Source organism: Lytechinus variegatus, chromosome 1 (assembly GCF_018143015.1).
Source record: "Lytechinus variegatus isolate NC3 chromosome 1, Lvar_3.0, whole genome shotgun sequence".
In the NCBI taxonomy this organism is placed as follows: domain Eukaryota; kingdom Metazoa; phylum Echinodermata; class Echinoidea; order Temnopleuroida; family Toxopneustidae; genus Lytechinus; species Lytechinus variegatus.
In genome coordinates this window covers 91,407,237-91,429,214 of record NC_054740.1, presented here as the reverse complement: position 1 = coordinate 91,429,214, position 21,978 = coordinate 91,407,237, and positions in this window count along the sequence as shown.

The following is a 21,978-nucleotide window of genomic DNA, read 5'->3' as shown; positions in this document are numbered from 1 at the left end:
ACTTTGGCAAATACACCTGCCAGTTGCTAGCCTACCCTTCAGAGAGGAAACTAGGTTTTGTTCAGAATCATGCATTAGTCTATGTGTTTTTACAGATATTCATTCACTTGAGACTGTAAAACCAAGGTTTAGGTTGCAATTAAATGTAGATTAAGAGGTTTCAAAGATTTGTTTAATGCCATTGTGCTTGTGGAAAGCCTAATAGAATAAAGAACATAATTCATTTCAATTGCTTTTCATACTGATGCTTTAAATGAAGATGCTATCTTGTTTTATAATGCGTCTGTCATAATTTTTTTATATTTACATTGAGCAACCAATACCACATTCCCAAAGGAATACTTAGGAGTTAAATTTCTAAATATGATAAAATTCTCTTTTCCCTACTGAGCGATGTTGGCCATTAGCTGGATGTGATTGAACGAGATTGACTTTACTCTGTTTGATGATAAAAAAAGATGACTAAAAACTAGCCATAGATTCAGAAGTATGCATTTTCAAGGATAAAATAGTAAACTATATTATTCGAATTGTCTAGATTTTTAATGGATGATTATTGAAAACCTAGATATTTTGTAATTATTCACCAGCTATCATTATAGTTTTCAAGACCTATATGAAAGGGTATTTGTAATATCTTAGAGATTCCTGGACAAATTAATACTTGTGAAGTAAGATTTGTCTGATAGATTGATCTGAAAATTTTAAATTAACATTAGCCATCTTGTTTCTTCATAAACCCTTCTGCTTTTGAAAATGAATGCCATCAGCAATTTTAATTTTGCATGTAGCTCCACCCCAGTCCTTACACCATACTGTGGGCATACCTTATAGTGTAGCTCTTTTTATTATAGTTTAGGAATGCAACCTAATATCAAAGTTTTGTGACCTGCGGATCTTCCTAGAAGCTAAGCTGCAATTGATATCCTCTCTTCTTATGGTTCCTTTTCGTGTAAGATTTATTAAATTCTGAATTCTAACTCTATCCATTCTATCTTCATAGCTCATCTAAAACCAAAGGGGGAATACATCGCCCCCTCCAGCTATAGCCCTGCAATAGAGCTGGGGTCTTGCCTATCAATTATAAAGCCCGGCGGGCTTGAAATTACATCGAATCAAAATTTGTTGTGGTTATCGATGAAAGGAACACTGCAAATCAATTGATGCCTCAAGGGAAGAACCTGCTATTATTACCAAGATATATTGGTTTCTTTCTCTAGATCACATTTCAGGTTGCAAGCACGGTTATGATGAGGTGTACTTGTATTGAATTTGATAAATTCCAATGGAACGGGATGTTTAAAAATGATAGAAAAAATTAATGAAGATATATTATAGATTTTTATTGTTTTGATTTGAAATTATCATATTTATAATAGGATACAAGACTGGATTTAGCACAGATTCTTTTCATGCTTTTTTTCCGTAAATCTTGATGCTTTCAAAAAATTTATAAGCCATAGAATATTGAAATTTTGTATTTTGTTAATAATATTCCAACAAGAGTTCTGAAACTCAATTACTAGGCATACTACATAGGCTTTCGCATCCTACTGGGTACCCATTTAACACCTGGGTGGAGAGTGGCAATGCGTGGATTGATGCCTTTGCCTTTGTATATGATATAATAATCTTCAAAACACATGCTGAGAAAATATTGTATCTAAGATGTGAATGAATGCCTGTAGTAAATATTGGAACGAGTGTGTCCGTGGAAAGGTAATGAAATGTCAAAATAAATTCCTTTGCTAATGAACAATTACACTGAACCAAATATGACAAGTGCTCAGAGACTGGTATAAATGCAATCATGAAGAATTGATTTGATATCAGATTTTATCGTCATGCTGACGCAACAATATTTCCTCATACTTTCCGCTCGCAGCTCCGATAAACACAACCTTATAAAAGTGATAAAGAGGACGGTTTCCTTGTTGCTATGGGGTTACCATAAAGAGGATGCTCTCTCCGCTTGGATAAGGTCCTCTGATCTTGTTAGAGAATCATCCGATTAGTAAATTTTGCTCCCTTTTCTTTGAGATCTTCCGCTACCAATATCCAGTCTGTTAAATTCATCCCTGACCAAGGTGTAATGCCTCCTTGCTGTTGTCAAATTGAATTTACATCCCATCCCAGGATTCCCAGCTATTTATGAGATTATCTCAAAGGTTTGTGTTTGGATGCAGAGAGTTGAAGATAGTTTTTATATCTTTGTAACAAGGTTTTTAAAAGTTCATTTAGTTCAATAACTTCAATTCAGAGAAAATGTTTTCATTAGTTGATGGAACCTTCAAGATATTGTTCAATTTTCATAGCCATAATTATCATGATTTATGTGTGTACGGATTTAAACATCCTCTTCAAATCTCGCTGGAGAATGATGCAAATAAATGTGATCACATGTACAAGGGCAGATAATGTTTATTGAAAATAAATTATGAATGCTGAAAGCTGTTATTATACATGTATGACATTTAATAGGTCAATGACTTTGATTATTTCTTTTCACCCTTTATGGATAGCAGGTTTTTTTTAATTAATTAGAATTCATAACCAACTCTTTAAAGAATGAAAATAACCTATCTTAAAGGAAAAAAAAACTTATTTGATCAGTTAATTTGAAAAGAAAGCTCTATTTTATTGAACTATTGATAAAAAGCAAAAGATATTAATCCTAAAATAAAACCATTCAGAGAATGCCTTCATTTTTTAAATTTAGAATTATACAGGTTTTTCCTTTGATGAAAATATGAAGCAATGACCTCATGACCTTTATGATATTTGATCTTGGTGGACTCTCCTTCGCCAATGTCCTGAATGGTTTCAATTTATATGCATTCAACATAATTGTTTCATTTTTTAATACATATTCATTTGCAATGTGCCCATACTTCTAATATTAGAATAAAAACCAGTTTTTGATATAACCTAAAGATTTAAAAGATCTGTTGAGATAAATACATCTGGAAAAATCTAAACATAATAGAAAATGATCTGTTATCACTTTGGGTTTCCTTTGATATAATGTTCATACATTTAGGTGAAGGTTAATTCATGGAGCTATTACAGTAATAGCTCTATGGTTAATTGAAGATTGATTAACGATGAAATGAAATTATAAATTAATATTGCTGACGTTTGAGTGATGCTATACTTATACGTAGGAAAGCTTCTCTCATATGACTTCACAAATCAAATAATCAAAATTCTAACAACTCTTTCATTCTTTGATGGACTTTCCTCAAACCTTTGGCAATATTCTTTATCATTTTTTCTGCTATTTTTACAATAAAATTTTTGTCAGGACGACCTTCCCCTTTAACTCGTAACTTTTTAAAATCTAATATATCAGTATATGTTTGCTTTAGAATAGTGGTTTATGAATTTCATTAAGTGACCTAGGGTAGTTTTCTGAAAGCAAAATGTCATCTTAGGTGCTTGTAATGTTAGCCATTTGCAGTCAGTTAATTTCATGACGAATTGGAATTGGGATAATTTTATATGGTTACCTTGCCTTTCCACAGCCTCCTGGCAATGCATTTTGTAATAACTATATCGGTGTCATGTATGTTGTAAGGGTCTGTTATGAATAAACATATTTTCTTGCCAATTAACATACTTTTACTTTTGTATGAAAAAAAGAAGCATTTCCAGAAAATACCTACAGCGTTATAGTGATAATTGATAGTAAATTGTCCTATAATTGACTGATTTGCTCTTTGGGAAATTGTGTATCTAGAGCAAACTAATACGAAGAAACTTCTCATTATTTTCCTGTTACCATCAGCTGGCGGTCAGAATATCATGTGACTTCATCAGATGCTATTCTTGCTATAGGCAACAGATCTTGTCAAACAGCATAGACCTGTCATGATATGTGGGATATGCTAAATGCGACTGAAGGATCTAGTCATTCTAACTAAATGGGGTTGATTTACAAATCAAGACAGGTAAATTGGCAACTTTGAATCGGAAGGAGGATAAATAAATGCTTGATCATGTAACCTAGCATCGTCGGTTTGTTTGATCTTCAGGTCCTCGGCAATTGATGGCTTGTGACTCAAGACTGATCCGTAAATTCATCTTGTTTACAACATTTTGTGCGTGACTAAAGTAAGATAGTTATTGCATAGGTGGTTGTAGTATTGGACAGACTGAAGTTGAACACTCTGTCCTGGAAGGTGTGTGGAAAGGGGTGGTAACATCCCAGAATATCTCTCAAAAGTAATTTAGATTGAAAAATATAACTTTTGCAGTGAAAATTTTCATTTGCAATCTGAAATTTTTCAATTGATCCATTTAGATGTAGTTTTACCAGCCTTTATTGTATACTTTATTTTATGGGTTTAATTTTATGTGGAATAAAATGATTTCAAGAGGGTCATATTAGAATCCCCAGTTGCCATCTAAGACCTTTGAATCTGTTTCAAATTGTATAAGATCTCAAGATTCCTTGGTCAACCCCTCCATGAAACTGATGGAAGGTTTTCCTAACAGAAGTATCATTTTCATCAAAGGTCAAGTCCACCTCAGAAAAATGTTGATTTGAATCAATAGAGAAAAATCAGACAAGCACAATGCTGAAAATTTCATCAAAATCGGATGTAAAATAAGAAAGTTATGACATTTCAAAGTTTCGCTTATTTTTAACAAAATAGTTGTATGAACGAGCCAGTTACATCCAAATGAGAGAGTCGATGATGTCACTCACTCACTATTTCTTTTGTTTTTTTAATTGAATAAATTATACAATATTTCAATTTTTACGAATTTGATGATTAGGACCTCCTTGCCTGAAGCACAAAATGTTGAAATAATGGAATTCCACATGTTCAGGGAGGAATGATACTTCATTTCACATGACAATGACGAGAAAATAAAAATATTTGATATTTCATATAATAAAATACAAAAGAAATAGTGAGTGAGTGATGTCATCAGTTCCTCATTTGCATACCGACCGAGATATGCATATAACTGTTTTGTGAAATGAAGCAAAACTTTACAATGCCATAACTTTCTTATTTTACATTCGATTTTGATGAAATTTTCAGTGTTATGCTTGTTGAATTTTTCTCCTTTTATTCAAATTTCAAATTCAAGTTTCGTTGGGGTGGACTTGTCCTTTTAAGGTACTAGGAAACATTTTGTTCAGTTTTAAACCTAAGGAAATGTAATATTTCTGCAGCCAATCTGTTAAATAGAATAACATTTATTTTTGCCGATTTCTTCCCAACTCTTGTGCAGCACTGAACTCCAGAGTCTTAGGAGAGAAATTCACTTTTGTGGTAAAAAATTGTAATATAGAAATACCAAGGAAACCAAGAAACAGTGACACGGAAAAAGACAGATTTATTCAACAAGGGGGGATGATATAATGGAGGTATTAAAAAGCAATGCCAACATAATCATTGTTAAGGGTTGCTCAAGGTACTTGACTGTCATCTACAAAAAAATACAAGTAAAACATAAAAGATGATGCTAATAAAGAGGAAGAAGCTTTAACCTTATAAAAGATGAATATTAACAATGTCGGTGATATTCTATTTTGTTATTAAAAAAACTGCTTTAAATGAAGTCTTGAGTTATTTCCATAATCACAATTTAATAACTATAAATCTTCTTCTGTCTACCATTAATAAGATGAGCAAGGGTAATCTTATGCCATACCCGTATGTTAGATGTTGAAATACTATCAGGGTTAGATGTGAACTTATTAATGTGTGCAGGTAGACATATAAAACAATCTTATCAATTTGTCTGTGCACAGCGAAAACTGTGGTGTTAATCGTTGTACATAGACAACCACACCAGTTATTTCACTCTGGTGTTAAATTGACAGTGTTAGTTTAACACCTATATGTGTTATTACAACACCTTTGTTTGTTACATTTACCATATTTCATGTCATGTTGAATCTCTAGTGTGTAATTTTAACACCTCAGAGTGTGGTCCTCTTTTTGCAGTGTGGTATTGATTAATGCTTTAAAATGTGTAGTTTCTTACATAGTTAGCATAATTCTTTGCTTTCAAGTGCAGGGATACATGTATTGGTAGGAAACACTGATGAAAGTCCTCAATATTGCCTACATACAATAAATGTCCGTGTTGAGTGTACTTGTATCATAAAGGCCTGGGATTATTTTTCCCCTTGTGAATTATGAAGTCAATTTCATGATACATCTGGATGATTGACAGCTATAGAAATGGAGATTATGAGGTACAAATGACAACATTTGAGAAATATTGACGCAAATGAGTAGAATTGACAAAGTAGCATTTTAGACATCCTGTATATTTATTCTTCACCTTATATGCCATTCCTGGTTCATTACACCTCCTTAATTCCTGCTGTTTATATCGATTCCCCCATCAAACTTCAAATATAATTAAATTGTCAGCCCTCCCAGGCCAGCCTTCGACTCCTCACGCACGATTTGTGACTTTGTTGCAAATCCAGCGTAAACTTATTTTCATTATCGCTTTAGTGTTTGGTTTGCTTGTGTATCTCAAACGTTATTACTCCTGATATTTCCTGCCTGGAGATATTATGCTTCTGTCACTCAAGAAGACACATCACAGCTTTTAAGCACAGAACTAGCTTTCTGTCATTAAGTTTCAGAAATATATTTTAGTTGCAAATATTTTAATCAATGATATTGCCTGAAGATGTGTATTCAAGATATCCATTACCTGTATAGGAAATACCATGGAAATGATCCCTCTGTTTCTAAGGTTCATCCATTTACAATCAGTTCTCTCATTGGAGAGCTTTTGTTTTTATAACAGTAAAGGAAGAACACCAGTTACTGCATGACTTTCCAACTATAATAGGTATATTTAGTTTTACTGTATTTTTTATGATGCAGTTGTTATCATTTAAACAGGTTTAATGTCAATTCAAAGCACAGTATGTTTATGACCAGAAAGTTACTTTGACAAATCCTTCTGCACATTTAGAAAATTTTCACAGCTGAATGTGAAGAGAATGTTTTTTGTACATACCCTCCAGTATTTTCTATCATGACACATCTCTTGATTTTTTTTAATTGAAAAAAAAATTGCTCGGCACGTGACATTTGGAGATTTGTCAGTAGTTCTTGGAAGAAAAGTTTGTTATAACCTGTTTCTTTCTGTACTATTCTGCATTTCCATTAGAATTTGTGTTTCACCATTAATACCTGAGCCAAAGATTACCTTTAAGGTCGAAGAAAGAATGAGACACTCAAGCAGAAGGTGTCAAAAATCATTCATCTTTTGGAATTTGGGTCAGCCTCTTTTTAAGGTTTCATCACACATGGAATGCAAGGTGTGGGACTGCTCTGGATGCCGGTCAAATTTATGAAGAGAAATTGTCAGTCAGCAAGCTTTTCACACCTGCATTTATCTCACATGAAGTGATAAGAGCCAAGAAGAAATTAAAGGAAAGATTTTAACTTGTCTCTAGATATATGAATTTATTTTAGTTGAAGGTGTAAGAGCTTAAGAAGTAAAGAAGTAAATGAATATTTTTTTACATTAGACACAGATGGAGTTTTATTTTCTTTATGATACACTCTATTATGTTCTTATCATCTCAATCCATTACTCTTGATCCTATTTCAATCCTAAGTTACCTAACTCGTGAGCTTTTGAAGCTTCCTTTAAGAACTGAAGACACTTTCCTATTACCCTGTGTGTTGTTACATTCTAGTTCCATTAAGGGAGCTAAATATACTCATTAAATTTTCATCAAAATGCAAGTACCTATTTGATAGAGACGCACTTCAAATTTGTAGTAAGGAAAAGAGGTAGATCAAAAACTCAATTGTTGGAAAGCACTTTACTTTGAAAGCTGCATAATTATAGGTGCTTGTTTCATGCTATAGTATAGACTTCTCTATTCTTGTTTGATTGTTTGGATGATAATGAAGAACAGAAAAAGTATGAGAGTAAATTGAAGGGATTCATAGTCAATTGGTTTGAATTACAGAATACAGGGCATAAATTTCAACAAATTATCATTTGATATATAGGCTTTATTGAACTCTTTCATGATATGCAAGATTAATTTTACCTGGTGTAACTTTTTCGCCATGGAAACAGTAAGAAGTTTCTTCTGTATGCTTTTATATGTCTGCTTTAATCCTTTATTGTTCTTGGTGAAACATTGCCTCAATGCAGAAATGATTGAACATTGATGTATTCTGTAATTGGTATACTACTGCTTTCAAGTGTGTGCGACCAGTGTTATTTCAATTTTCAAACAATATGGATAAGGAATCCAGTGTGTATAGAAAACATCCACAGTCTATTATTAAAATAACCTGGGATTACAATGATTCTTATTCCAATCGGGAATATTAAACAACAAATCATTACTGAACAATAATCAGAAGGATATGAGGGGCTCATAACGCAGGTTGGGCTTCTAATGGCAAAGCAAAGGAAAATCAATCACCCTGGGATTCCCATTTTGTTCATAGTGCGCAAGTAATAGTGAAAGATAAACTGATCCAAGGAGGGGGGGGGGGGGGCAAATCAACAGAGATGCTTTCAAAGTGAAGATTCCTGCTGAAAGACCAGGTCACAGGTGTTCTTCAAATCTTTGTCCTTTTTTAGGAGTTCATTAATGGCTGCAACCTGAGTGTGTGAAGATAGTGTTCCTGGTGTTTGCGACACCAGCTTAAATCGGTCAAAGTATGAAGAACGATTTGAAGAGAGAGACAATAACGTAGTTTAATACAGGCACACATAGCTTGACAGACAAAATAGTAGAAAAAATATTGCAAGGAAATTATATGAGATACAGGTAAAAACAGAGGTAAAGACAGGTACCAGTAAAGCCTTATAAGGGGTCCTTTTCCGAAACTTGATTTGTTTTTTTTTTAGTCTTTTTCGTAAAGCCTACTTTATCCTTTTGAAATCCCTCCCCCATCCAGTGCATGTCCCTTTTCTAATTAATTTCTTGATTACATGAATGCTTGTGCCCTAAACGTGAATAGTGTGATGGATATAAAGAAAATGTCCTTTATTTTGGCGAAATTTTCTGATTTTACATCAAAATTTATTTTAATTGGGTGCTTTTTTGTCTTGTTTATATAAGCCCTAATAAGCATGGGCTGAAAATTGTATGATAATGATATACTCTCTGTTAGTAGCTTTGTGATATTACCCAATAATCTGTATTGTAAGTACTTAGAGGGCTGTTAAATAAAAAGAGAAAATACAGAGAAACAAATTTCAACTTTACGTGTAAATAGAGGTTGAAAAATGCAAAATGTAAGTTTCTAACTGCTGAAAACGCACCCATTTCAATGTCTATTACATTTATGTTATATTGGAATGCCAGATGATTGATACTCAAGTAGAATTTGGATTGCTGATCCATTTCCAAAGCTTTAGAAGGGCTTTAAGCCTGCCTGATGATGCAAGGCATGGCACAGTGTATTTTAATTAATCCCCAAAGAGCTAAAAAATTATCATAAATGTAAGAATATTTTCAAGACAACTTTGCAGATTGTGTCTATCAGGGGTGTGATATCTCCTGTTGGTTTAAGTTGAATTGATAAGTTATTTCACTCAAGTGATAAGCACTTAAAGGAACTCTATGCCGTGTCAACAGGAGTTGAGAGAAAGCAGAAAAACTACACTACATAGTGCTGTGTCAACAATATAAAATATCAATGTCACCATGCCATAGGAAATGGCTCAAGCGATACAAGCACAACAAATGCTCCAAGAAATTGAGACATTTTATTGAAGCTGGAAGCCATGCCTCCTTTTTCACAAGCAAATCTTACAACCAGTGTGTACTCATCGTGCATTGTAGTTGGTTATCAGGAATCTGATATGACAAATCGAAGGCCGATATTGATTGCTACGGTGCATATATTCTCACATTCCATGGTTGTCATGCTTGTAAGAGCAGGATAACTTTCACACTTTCGTCACTTGCCTTCTTTGGCTTTTATAACTTGGAAACAAGGTTTCAATCATTTTCAGTTCAAACCACCATTGCGCTCAACCAATTTCATGGTTGCTGTAACAAAAAAATAGTGCTTTTCAAACGTAAACAATTCATGTGTGTAAATCAATGGAAATAAATGAATTTGGATATTTGCTAATAAAAAGTTAAAATGTTATTAAAGATTACCAACTACATTGGAATGATAAAGTCTTTTGTTTGTTATGGTGACAACTTGTGAGTTGTTAAAATATATTTGTGAATTTTGGGGGGGATACTCCAAAATAAAAGAATAAACTACTTAATAGAAACATCTTTTCCTGTTAGTTATTTTTTTTAAGTTTCCACTTTCTATTCATGTTAGAAAAAAAAAAAAACGATTGCGTGGTGATTAAAAAAAAAAACTCACTATTTCACATTACTTTGTTCCCCAATTTCAGTAAGAATGTATTTTATGGATCAAAAGTGTGATTTTTAAACTATATCGTTAGAGAGATACAGCTTGTCAGATGATATTTATTTTCTGATTTTTTTTTCCTAGCAACTATAGAAAAAGAAGATTCATTTTTGTAAACTGTTGATCTTCTTATCTCTTATATTATGGACATTACATGCTCTTATGAATGTGTGGTGATGAAATTAAACCATTTAAGACTATTTAAATTTCAAAATTTTGCATTCTTCACCATCAAACTGCCATACCTCTAATCCCTCATTGAGCTGAAATGACATTCAGTGCTTTATTACATGTCATATATAGCTCAAATTGATGGTATTAAAAAGTAAATTGGGACTGTAATTAGATTGTATTTGACGTAAATTTGCCACACTACTTGTGGCAAATCTCTGTGCAAATGTCAGCTGAGAATTATTGTGCAGTGTACAGTGTTTAGTTGCTGGGGGATTTTAGAGAGCATCGAGGGGGAAACCAGGGTGACGATGAAAAGCGCGCTCTTGTGACGCTGGAAAATAGGTTGTTCATACTTGAAGGCTGATTAATTCCCATCCTTGTAAATTAATCAGTGCAATTTTGTATCAGTGGCAAGGGAGGCTCCAAAGTTCATTCTCTCTCATCACAGGAGATAACGCTTGTGAAATTCCCTACAAAGATCATGAAATATGATTTAAATTTTCATGGTAATACGAAGTTTGAATTTTATTGAAACCTGACAAATCTTTCAAGAAGCTAAGCTGTGTAATATTCAAATCAAGTGGTCTCTTAAATTCATTTTAAAAATTTCATTATTGATAAATATATAGTTGTCACTAAAACCAGAAATTTGTTACCTTCATAACTGCTCATTTTAATGAGAATAGTTTTAATGGAATTCTCCCTGTTTCAACTCCCTGATTTTCAACTTCCTGATTCATTTTCAACTTCCTGATTTGCTAATGTATATTTTTTTTTACTGTCATTGATTATTATTTTGATATGCTAATGTATATATAACGTTTAAATTAAATTTAGAGTCATACTGACTACTAGTAATAGAAAAAAAATCTTGCATCATTGAATCTTTTGTTCTTACAGCCGTAATTCCCTTTTATTTTTAAACAAATGAAATGGCGGAATATCAGTCTTATATGTTTTTACCCCGTGAAAATATAAGTCTCTGAATAAAGAAAATTTCAAGATTAAATGTAATATTTTACTCTTACTGTAAAATCAAAAGAACTAATCATTTGTGATCTGTAAAAGCTGCTTTATAACTTTCTGAATTATAAAAGGAACAAACTATTTTCTCTGACCTGAAACTGAATGAGACTTGGAAATTATTTCTCTTTTTTTAATAGCTCCCTCTTGTTGCCAAGTTTGTCAATCTTTAAAGTTGTCATCAAGACTTGGCTTAAGTTGTAATTCAGAGTATTACAATAGCTAAAATTACATGTAAAAGGAGAAATTATTGATATTAATTGATATCATAATTGAAGTTTTTATTTTTATTTGCTGATTGGTCAATCCATAATGATGATTGTGTGCTTATATTTCTGCAAGTAAAAGTTGAACTCTGTTTATTTTCCTTTCTCTTTCTCTTTTGTAGGTAAGTTCTGATGGAGGCCTAATATGAAATCACTTTGCTGCATTGAGCCTCTTAAAATGTTAAGAAAGGTAATCAGGTAAAAGTTTTACTTATCATATCCAAATAAGGTAAGTGGTGATATTAATTTAGAGAATGGTGACAACAAGGTATTAGAACTACGTGTAAATGTATGATGCTTTGTTCTTGACAGGCAATCACCAGTTCACCACCCCCTCAAATTATTGCCCCTTGCCTAGATAGTCGATAGTCTCAGAGTTAAGTTAATATTGATGTTGCTGACACTATCTATTCATGCTCTGTTGAAAATCATATACTCCCTAAGGATAGAATAACCAGGCCATGTCACGGGGTTGTGTCTGATAGGTCTAAGGTTTGGGGCCACCACACCTGCACCTCATTTGTACAGCTTTGTCACAATTCCTGGCTATTCTCATCTCTTGTCTCACTCCCTCTTTTATTTTTTGAGAAAATTTTTATGCTGAACCCTTGCTACTTGGAAAATGAAATCAATGAGAATATATCATTGCTTGTTACACAGTTAGTCATGTCACAAAGAAAAGAATTAGTTTTGTTAAAACAAGCTTGATCAGTCATCTGCAAGTGATTTCGAATTCTAGATCGAACAATCTGCCCCTTTTCGTCATAGACTTAGTGTATGATATTGTCCCAATGTTAATTCTTTCAAAAATAATGGTATTTCGTGTTTTTGTCAAGTATATTATGAAGTTTTATGCTGTAAATTGCATAAATTTCAAATAAATCCAGATCAACTCTAGCATGGGGTAAATCAAATTCTGGATTTGAGTTAATGTGAAGGATTTTTTGTTCACTCTTGAAGGATTCAGAATCAAATCTGTTTGGTTTAAATAAATCTTTAAGATTCAGATAAAATCTCATATCTGATTTAGGCCTTTCCTTTACTACAGTCATTGTGTAAAATTTAAATCCATACAATTTTAGTGGTATACGTTTTATTCTTGAAGCAGATACCCAATTTGCATGTCTCAGAAGATAGAGTTAGTTCTGTGATAGGGATGTATTTGGGATAATGTGAATATTTGGATCAAGGTCAGGGTAGGTCGGAGGTTACATTTAAATATTTACTTTATGTGCACTTTTTACATTATGACATAATTGTTGGAACAAATCTCATGGAACCATTCAAGTAATCCAAAATGTTGTTAAGGCAAAATGTCCAAAACATGATGTAGGTTAGTTACGAATTATAATCCTATGATACTTGATTTTTTAAGTGACCTTATACATGTGCTGATTTTGTAGTAGTAACTTCAGCTTACTGAATCATAAGGGATGGCTATTCCTGAAATTTGAAATAATTTATCTTTGTCAGTAAAAATAACTAGGACAATGTTTCTAATTTGGATTGAGGGATATTAAAGTATTGGCAAAGAGGAAGAAGAAGATCAAATGATTCTGAATTAAGTAGCAATGAGAGGATTTGAAGGATCAGTTGTTTCCTTAATGTTCTGGTCATACTGTCTCCATCATTTCCACATTCTCAGTGGACGTTTATAGACATTCCTTCTATGGAGCTTCTAGAGTGATTTCTTTTGCCATATTGGTGTCAGTTTTACAATTTATTTTGTATCATTGATTCATGATTTTTTTTTTGGTTAAATCATTTTAAAGATGTATAAAACATAATCATATACCAATGAGTGAAACAACTTAGATACAAGATGTTGAACAACTGTAAATTTCTGCTTGACCATGCATCATTGTTACCGGGTTATGGTTGTACCTGTATGCATGTATCTCAATTATAGATTTATTGGTTACAGGTCTGGAGAATAACTATATATGAATAAGGAATATTATTACAAGAGCAACAGATATTCATGAACTAACGCAGTATCTCAATTCTTCTCAGTTAAATATGTAAATCTTAGATATTCTAGTTCATGTATTAATGACTTCGAAACCTTGTCAATATCAGATTGCACGTGGACATGTCATGTTAAAAATGGTGTAATTTCTAATAACCTTGTCTTATTTTAATCAATTATTAAGTTCCTCTTCCTGCATGCCCCAGAAACCTCTTTTCATTTCCTTTCACAACCTAATAGGTGTAAACCCTCTGAAGATACATTTTTTTAGAAGATAGAAATCAGGGTGGGGGCATAAGGCTGCTTGAGAATTAAGCTCAGGTCGAATAGTGAGAGAATTTTGCTTTCAAAATTCTAAAATACCGTTCTCCTTAAATACTAATGATTAGTGATATTTTTGCAAGATGCATGAGACTAGCTTGTACATCATTATCATTTTTAGAAGATTGTTTTTAGTGGGCCTTTTCTGTAACCTATGGATACATTCACACAATTTTGGGTTGATCAAGTTCATTTGCAGATTTTCCAAATAGTTCAAATTCATCTCAACTAGATGTCAATATGGCAAAATAGTAGTAACAATTAATCTCAAGATGAGATTGATTTTTTGTTCACTTTTTTTAGTATTGATTTCATCTGTTATAATTTCTCAAAATATGGACCCTAATTTTCATTTAAGTTTTTTCAAGAGAGTTTAGATATGATTGATGGCATCTGTATATTGTTATGGGTGATATTTTTTGTGAAGTTGAGTTTAAGATCTAATGTCAAACTGGTGTATGATGTCATAGTAAGGGACAATCAAGTAATATGTTTTAATAATAGAAGAAAGATGATGACTAAAATCATGGCAAGCTGTGACTCTGCTGGATAATTTTTGTCATTCTTAGACTCAAGATGTAACACATGAATAAAACTGAGTATTAAAAATAGATATTAAGGATTTGGGAGGGAAGGAGGATGACCCATACAGGAACAGATATATGGGGGCTAGGAAACCTAAGATGTCAAGCTGTGGTTGGATGAGTAAGGTGATTTGATAAGTATTTGTTGGGAATTAGTGAATCTCCCGTTGATCTTGTATCATTATTACTTGATTGTTTAGTTCTGGATTCACACTTTTAACCAAGATGAGGATATAGACAGTCTTTGTAGATCTTATAATCAGGCCGTTCACACCTAGGAGAACCCCTTTACCCCTGTAACTATAGGACAGCGCATGACTCTGGCACCTGTCCAACGGTCCCAGACCAGTTAGATTTCCTGTCAGGCCAGTAACTTTTCAGAAATAGCCAGATTAACTGGTCATGTCGGACCAGTAAAACATATATCAAACTGATACAACTGATAATTTTTTATCTCTTTTCCAATTTACAAAAATGGCTGTAGCATCCAATATAAATGGCTCTTATTAATTATGTTTTTTTTTGGGGGGATGGCAATAAGCAATACAAGACAGCAAAGTAAATTCAAGTCTTTTTTAATGTTTTTCTCTACTTTTTAGGAGTAGTAAATTTTATGTTCGGACCAGTAAAAAAATGGAAAAACTGGGTACGCACTGGTACAAGATGATCAGGTCGGACCAGAAGAAAAAAGGGTTAGTTTGTAGCCCTGTTAATATTAGGAGACTATGGGTGCGTTTATTCGACACTTTTTTACCCTAGAATCATGATTAGAATCATGATTCAAATCACGATTCTGCAGAATCACGATTGCGTTTAGTCGAAATTGAATATAATCATGATTAGAATCACAAACATGAAACACGAAAAAAGGGGCGTTTGGAAAGACGTTTCTGTAGAATCACGAACGAAAAAGCTCGTATAAACGATATCGTGATTTGAATCATGATTCTATGACGTCATTGTGTCGTGCTTCTTCCGGGTTCGACTCAAAGGCGCGTGCTGTGTTTCGTGCAGGTTAATTTTCGTGTAGCAGTATTGCCAGCATTTAGGAATTATCATTCTGTGTATTGTACCCCCGGGGGTTGTACTGTAGCGTCATTTGTATATTTCATTGTTTTCATCAATCATTAATTTTCTTCAAGTTCCAAAGGCACAAATTGGACTGATCGACGATGAATTAACTCAGGGCTCTGCTTGTGCTTTGGGCTCAGCCTGAAGCACAAGCATCCCTTACCGGGATTCACAGAAATAAGACGATCCCTTTCAGTGGCGCTTGCGAGGGAGGGATTTCAACGGAGATGTGGCACCGCCTGTCGAGACAAAATTAACAGAATTCGTGCCCAGTACAGGACCATCATAGACAAGAAAAATCGATCGGGAGGTGGGAGGGAGGATAATGACCCCTTCTGGTTCCCGATCAAAAACAATATGAGGTACAATACACGGAATTCTGGAAGTAAAAGATTTATTTTTCGGAAGCCGAGTAAGCGTTGCACTTGCACAAACGTTTGCTCGTTAGCTCCGGCGGCAGCAAAAATCTAGCAGCCGACGTGAAGTTAGAAACACGTGTGAAAATGTTGACCTATACTTCCTGGGTCAAACTGCGCACTGTGATGCGCACTGGATCGGCCCGAATTCAGGGAAAAACAGCGTTAGAAAGATGGTCGTATAAACGCTGATTCTGTCGGATCGTGATTCATGCTGCTGTTTTGAATCATGATTCAAATTGTGATTCAAATCATGATTCTGGGTCGAGGTCGCATAAACGCAGCCTATGTTACTTTGGTAATATTGAGAATCCAGCTCAATGTTCCATACATGAACTGTCCAGATGATGTTTGCTTCATTGGAAGTTTCTCATTGGTGTCAGACCTGCAACATCCGCTAATCATTTGAATTGTTAACACAACCAGAAATATTGAATGAAATGTGCACTGAGATTGCATGAATATTCTCAATGTTTAAAATGCCCCAAAACCTAATTAACAACAGCAAAATGTCTGGTGTGTCCTTATCGATGTTGTTTTACAAATTTTATACATTTCCCTGAAAAAAGTATATTTCCAGATATTAACGGTTTAATAGATCTTGAAGTTCTTTTCACTGAATGGATGAAGATGTAATACTACCTTGAAAATTAATCACTGTTGAAAGGAAAGCTTGACCGACTGACCGATATTTACAGGTTTATATGACTCAAGTGAGAGCGAGGATGGAAGGAAAGTCAAGCTCTTGATTGTCGTTTGTGAGTTGGTTTCCTGAGAGGGCTTGGGGCTGGTGCCTCAGGGCGTCTCTGTCATGATGCATGATGGGACATGAAGATTGAGCAAAGGACAGACAGATATGAAGGGGAAAATTTGATGTAAAATATAGAAGTCAAGGTCACAAGATGTTCAAATATTGGTAAAATGTCAGTTTAGCATCAGAAGGACCAAAGTCAAAGGGTGCAACAGTACAGTAACTACCTTCTGTCTCTTAAAACATGATGTACAATGGAATTTGAAGATGAACAATTACTTCATGAAAGAGAATTCTGTTGCAGAGAGACAGAAAGACAAACAAACAGACCGATCTGTCTTTGGTGACCAGACAATGACATTTTGAATGGATTAAGTTGTCAAGGATATCTGATGTTATATGATACAAAATAGAGGATATATGGCTTACTTTCTGTTATGATTGGTGCTAGTTTAAAATGGATGACGTACTCTGAATTACTTGAAATAAATCTAGAGTGGCCATAAGATAGTGACCAATCAAACCCTAGATTGATTTTTAATCCTAAATATTGATTTCAAAATCTCAAAGGATTTGAATTCAAGGTTCGATCTAAAACAGTTTTCACAGCTGAGCTGGATTCGTTTTAATTTTAAATTCGTGAAATTTAGTGTGTAGCCATTGAATTAGGTAGGGTATCAAACTATCAGCTTTCCTTGCTTGATTTTGAGAGAAATCCTTATTGTTTTTTTCTTAGCAATTCCCACATCATTATTTACAAAACAAAAAGAGATGATTTTTTCAGGGGTCCAAAAAAGCAAAATGTTAGAAGCCAAGCTTCATCCTTATTTCATTGGTGAACACTGTTTGTTTGGAAGGGGAGGGGGGGGGGTACAATTCCCCACTCAACCATGTAAAATGCAATAAGATGAAATAGAATTTTAGTTTTCACTGTGTTATTGTTGATTACCGATTTAAAAAGTGATTTAGAATAATCCTATGAATTTTAGGGCATATTCTTGTTACAAGAAAACTGAGCGCATTAGTCTTTTTTTTCACATTAACTGTCACATTCCCAGGGTCCTTGATTTCCCTGTGTAATATCCTACCAGGGACTTCCCCTCAACTAGACTCTCATGAAAGGTGAACGTCCACTCTGGCTAATCACATCGGAATTAAAATGTTTCTGTTGCTATGGAAACAATTAGTGTATCTCACCTCCACAGAAGTTTTATCCATCCCCAAAGAGTCTACATGAAAATCATCTTCATGTGGCATGTGATAAGTCATCTACTTAAAGGTGTTAAATTGGGTGTGAACTTGCAGACTTGTCATTTCTCAAGACAATATGGTTTGGGATTAAACCTGGACGTAGGCCTATCATCATGATTGATTGTTGATAAAGGTTTAAGTCCAACGAAACATGGTCAAACATATATTTTTATGTAAATTTGATAGTTTCAGAAGTACACACTTTTAAAATACATTTATCAATGGCGAAATGATAAGTGAGTATGACATGAATAAAAGGAGGTTTAACTTTTGATTTGAATGGCCTTTAACTAAATAAAGAGAGAGACTCGACGATGAACCTGTATTTTTTTCTGTAGTTGGATTTATTTTCAATTATCAGGGTTTTCTCCTCAAATCATTGGCCTACATTTCCAGAACCAGAACCTAAGTGCACATACACAAAATAATAATTTGATGTAACTGATTGCATATTTTTATTGAACATAAAGTTTTGAAAGAACATGTATCTTAAAAATAGAGATGACATCGCATATTCCAATAATATTGTAGTAAGGAGATCAGATGTCTGTCTGTCTCAAAGCTTGGCAGGTAATGATGGCCGACAGGTACTTGTCGTAGCGCTAAGTGTTTAACACATCCTGAACTAATTAACCAGGTTAAAATTATATTGGACTCTGAACATATAGTGATTCATAAGTGTGAAGTATGCCAACCCTTCACCCACATCTGCTCTGAACTCCTTGTAGCTTTTTATACAGATTATAAAGAAAAATTCATTCAGAGACTAACTTTTGTTATCTCATAAATACCTCAACTCTAAGGCCCCTATAGCTTAGGTTGTGCATCGTTTTGATATGCACAAATTGACTTTATCTGATTTTATGAGATGAAAGATCTATTAGTCACTGATTTGAAATGGGATAGTTTGGAAGATTCCTGTCACTTCTCAGAGATGTCCTTGCTCTAACTTGCAAATTAATTTGCTTTCTTTAAGTGTGGGTTGGTTTTTTGGCTGCATTTAAATATGTAGCATGAAGGTGAGGTAATGATCAGATTGTATGATTTACAGTAACTTGTCATGAGAGGAATATATTAAGCAAATTGTTGTATTACAAATGAGATGGGGAAAAGAAAATTAAAATACATTATATTTAATGATCTTATTCCTCGATGTGAACTTGTTGAAATTACCTACTGTTTAATTAATCATCATGATAGATTGTCATGTATGTCTGGATAAGAAAACACCCTTTCAAATGTTCATCTCTGACATCACTACAACTCCAACCTTCTTCTAGATGTCATAGAGCTGCTCTTGTCTATTTCTAGTTTCATTGACAAGACCCTTCACACAGGTGACCAACCAGCTGAGAATCGGTCCATGACGTCTGGACAGTGATGAGTAACAAATTACTATCCATCATCATCATTCATTCTAATGTGAGAAGGTCAAGCATGGGAGGTGGTTGACTGTCCAGTTATCTTAATAACCTGAACCTAAACTTGAGACAGGTCATCAGTAGTTGGTTTCAAACCGCCTCGATCACAAGAATCCCCGTTAAATTACGGGAACTGTTTTCGGCTAAAAAATACCCATTAATTATTCCTGCATTCACACCGCCCTGAAACATACCCTTCGGGATAAGTTCCTGAAGTTACGAGCATGCACATAGTATGGTCTGATGAGCAGGCAAGGCGCGAGATTAAAAATCACTAGCCCAGCAGCCACCCACAGCTCCCGCGCCCAACGACACGCTGGGCTAAAAGTTCCCGTAATTTGCTTTCACATCGCCAAAATACCTGCGACCTTGGAAAAATCCCCGCGAAAGTTCTCGTAATTTCGCCAAGTACCTACTATTTAGCGGGTATTTTTTGCTTTCTCATTACCAAAATACCTGGTATTTTCTGATCGGGGTAAATTTCCCGATCAGAGAATACCTGGAACTGACGAACTTCGAGGCGGTCTGAAACCACCTAATGTCTTTAGTAGAGGATATCACTTCTGTCATTCTCTCTGGGTCAAGTTTATGTTCACCTCTTAAAAACATGAATAACATGAGTCCTTGAAGATTGTACAGACTATTATTTAATGTATCATATTTAGACCAAGATTTCATGAAGGATTTTTTTACCAACATTTTCCCCTTCATGTACTGTATACCTTAATTAGTATTGCACACATGTACTCCAAAATAATATCGTTTATGAACAAGTGTGAATGAACAAGCATTCCTGCAAGCCATTAAATTATGGATTGGGTATTCAAGATTTCTTATAAATGTAAAACTGTCATGTTCATTTTCCCCCACTGACATACAAACCTGAACTTTGGATGATCACCACCTCACTGTCCCTAGTCATGGTGTGGTACTAAGTGGTGACTGATAAATGACATGCAGGTCTCCTGCCGTTGTTCAATTGAGCCATTGTCAAGGATTGTCCTGGATGTACTAATTTAGCTTCCCAGGGAAACCGTGCAAACAATGGAACATCACTAATTCCATAATCGGATTTAATAATTCCTTTCTGAGTCAAGGTTGAAGTTTTGATGTGACAGGGTATAAGAGCGAGATTTGGATCTGTCTAGATGAAAAAAATATATTCTTTTTATCTGATTCAATGGTACACTCTAGTTTATTTTTGGTTTGTTTCTTCATGACAATTTCTTGGCAGAACAATGAATGGTATGATTCATGAATCATGAATCAAGTAAGGTTTATGATGGAATGAGAAGATGAGCTTTGACTAGAGTTAAAGTCGGAGCGTTGTGGCCCAGTGGATTAGTCTTCTGACTTTGAAACAGAGGGTCGTGGGTTCGAATCCCAGCCATGGCGTAATTTCCTTCAGCAAGAAACTCTTTCACATTGTGCTGCACTCAACCCAGGTGAGGTGAATGGGTACCCAGTAGGAAGAAATTCCTTGAATGCTTGAGCGCCTGGGCAGCTCAGCTAATTTATAATAGCAGGGCCTGCTGGTAGATCAGTTTTCGAAACTGAAGTGGCTACCCTGGGAAAATATACCTATGTTATTTTTATTATTATAGTTAGTATCAAGATCTAGTCTGTTCTTTGGATCATTGATCAATCCTGTATTTTTGCAGTTGACTATCAACTAGGAATTAAGGATAGAAAAGAGAGGAATTAATTTTCCTATGTTTTACAATTATAAACGGGTCCATAGGTTCGCTAATAATTCAAACTAAACACACTGAACATGATATGTGATAATGGTTTTACCTGAGATTCGTACATTATTTTGCATTAAGGGGCAAATTAAATATGTATTTAAGTGTGTGGACCTCAGAGTAAAAAAAAAGATCAGCTTAATTAAATAAATTGAAGATGGGAAAATTGTTTCAAGCATATCCCAGCTATTTAAATGAAAAACAATCTTCAGGGTGGATCTTTCCTTAAAATAAAACCACCAGTTTTAAGGTATATGTCAGAATCAATGCATTGTGACAAACCCTCGGCTCTGTGAGCAAGGAGGAGTAGTGAACAAGTGGTTGGAGTCACATGATCATAGCAAAGAAACAGCTGGGAATGAGGACATCCACACTGGGCTATGGTGCGTTGTGACTTGAGAACTAAATGAAGGAGTGGAAAAGAGGGAAGTGTGGTCTTGATTCTGTTTCTGCTGAGGGAAAGTAGTTCAGGGGGATGTCGGTGCTACAGGGGTCACAATTTGGACTAAGAATTTGTTTGAAGTTTTGAGGATAGGCAAGATGGATTATTTGGTTATCACTTTTGGAAGTAAAAGCTTTTGTA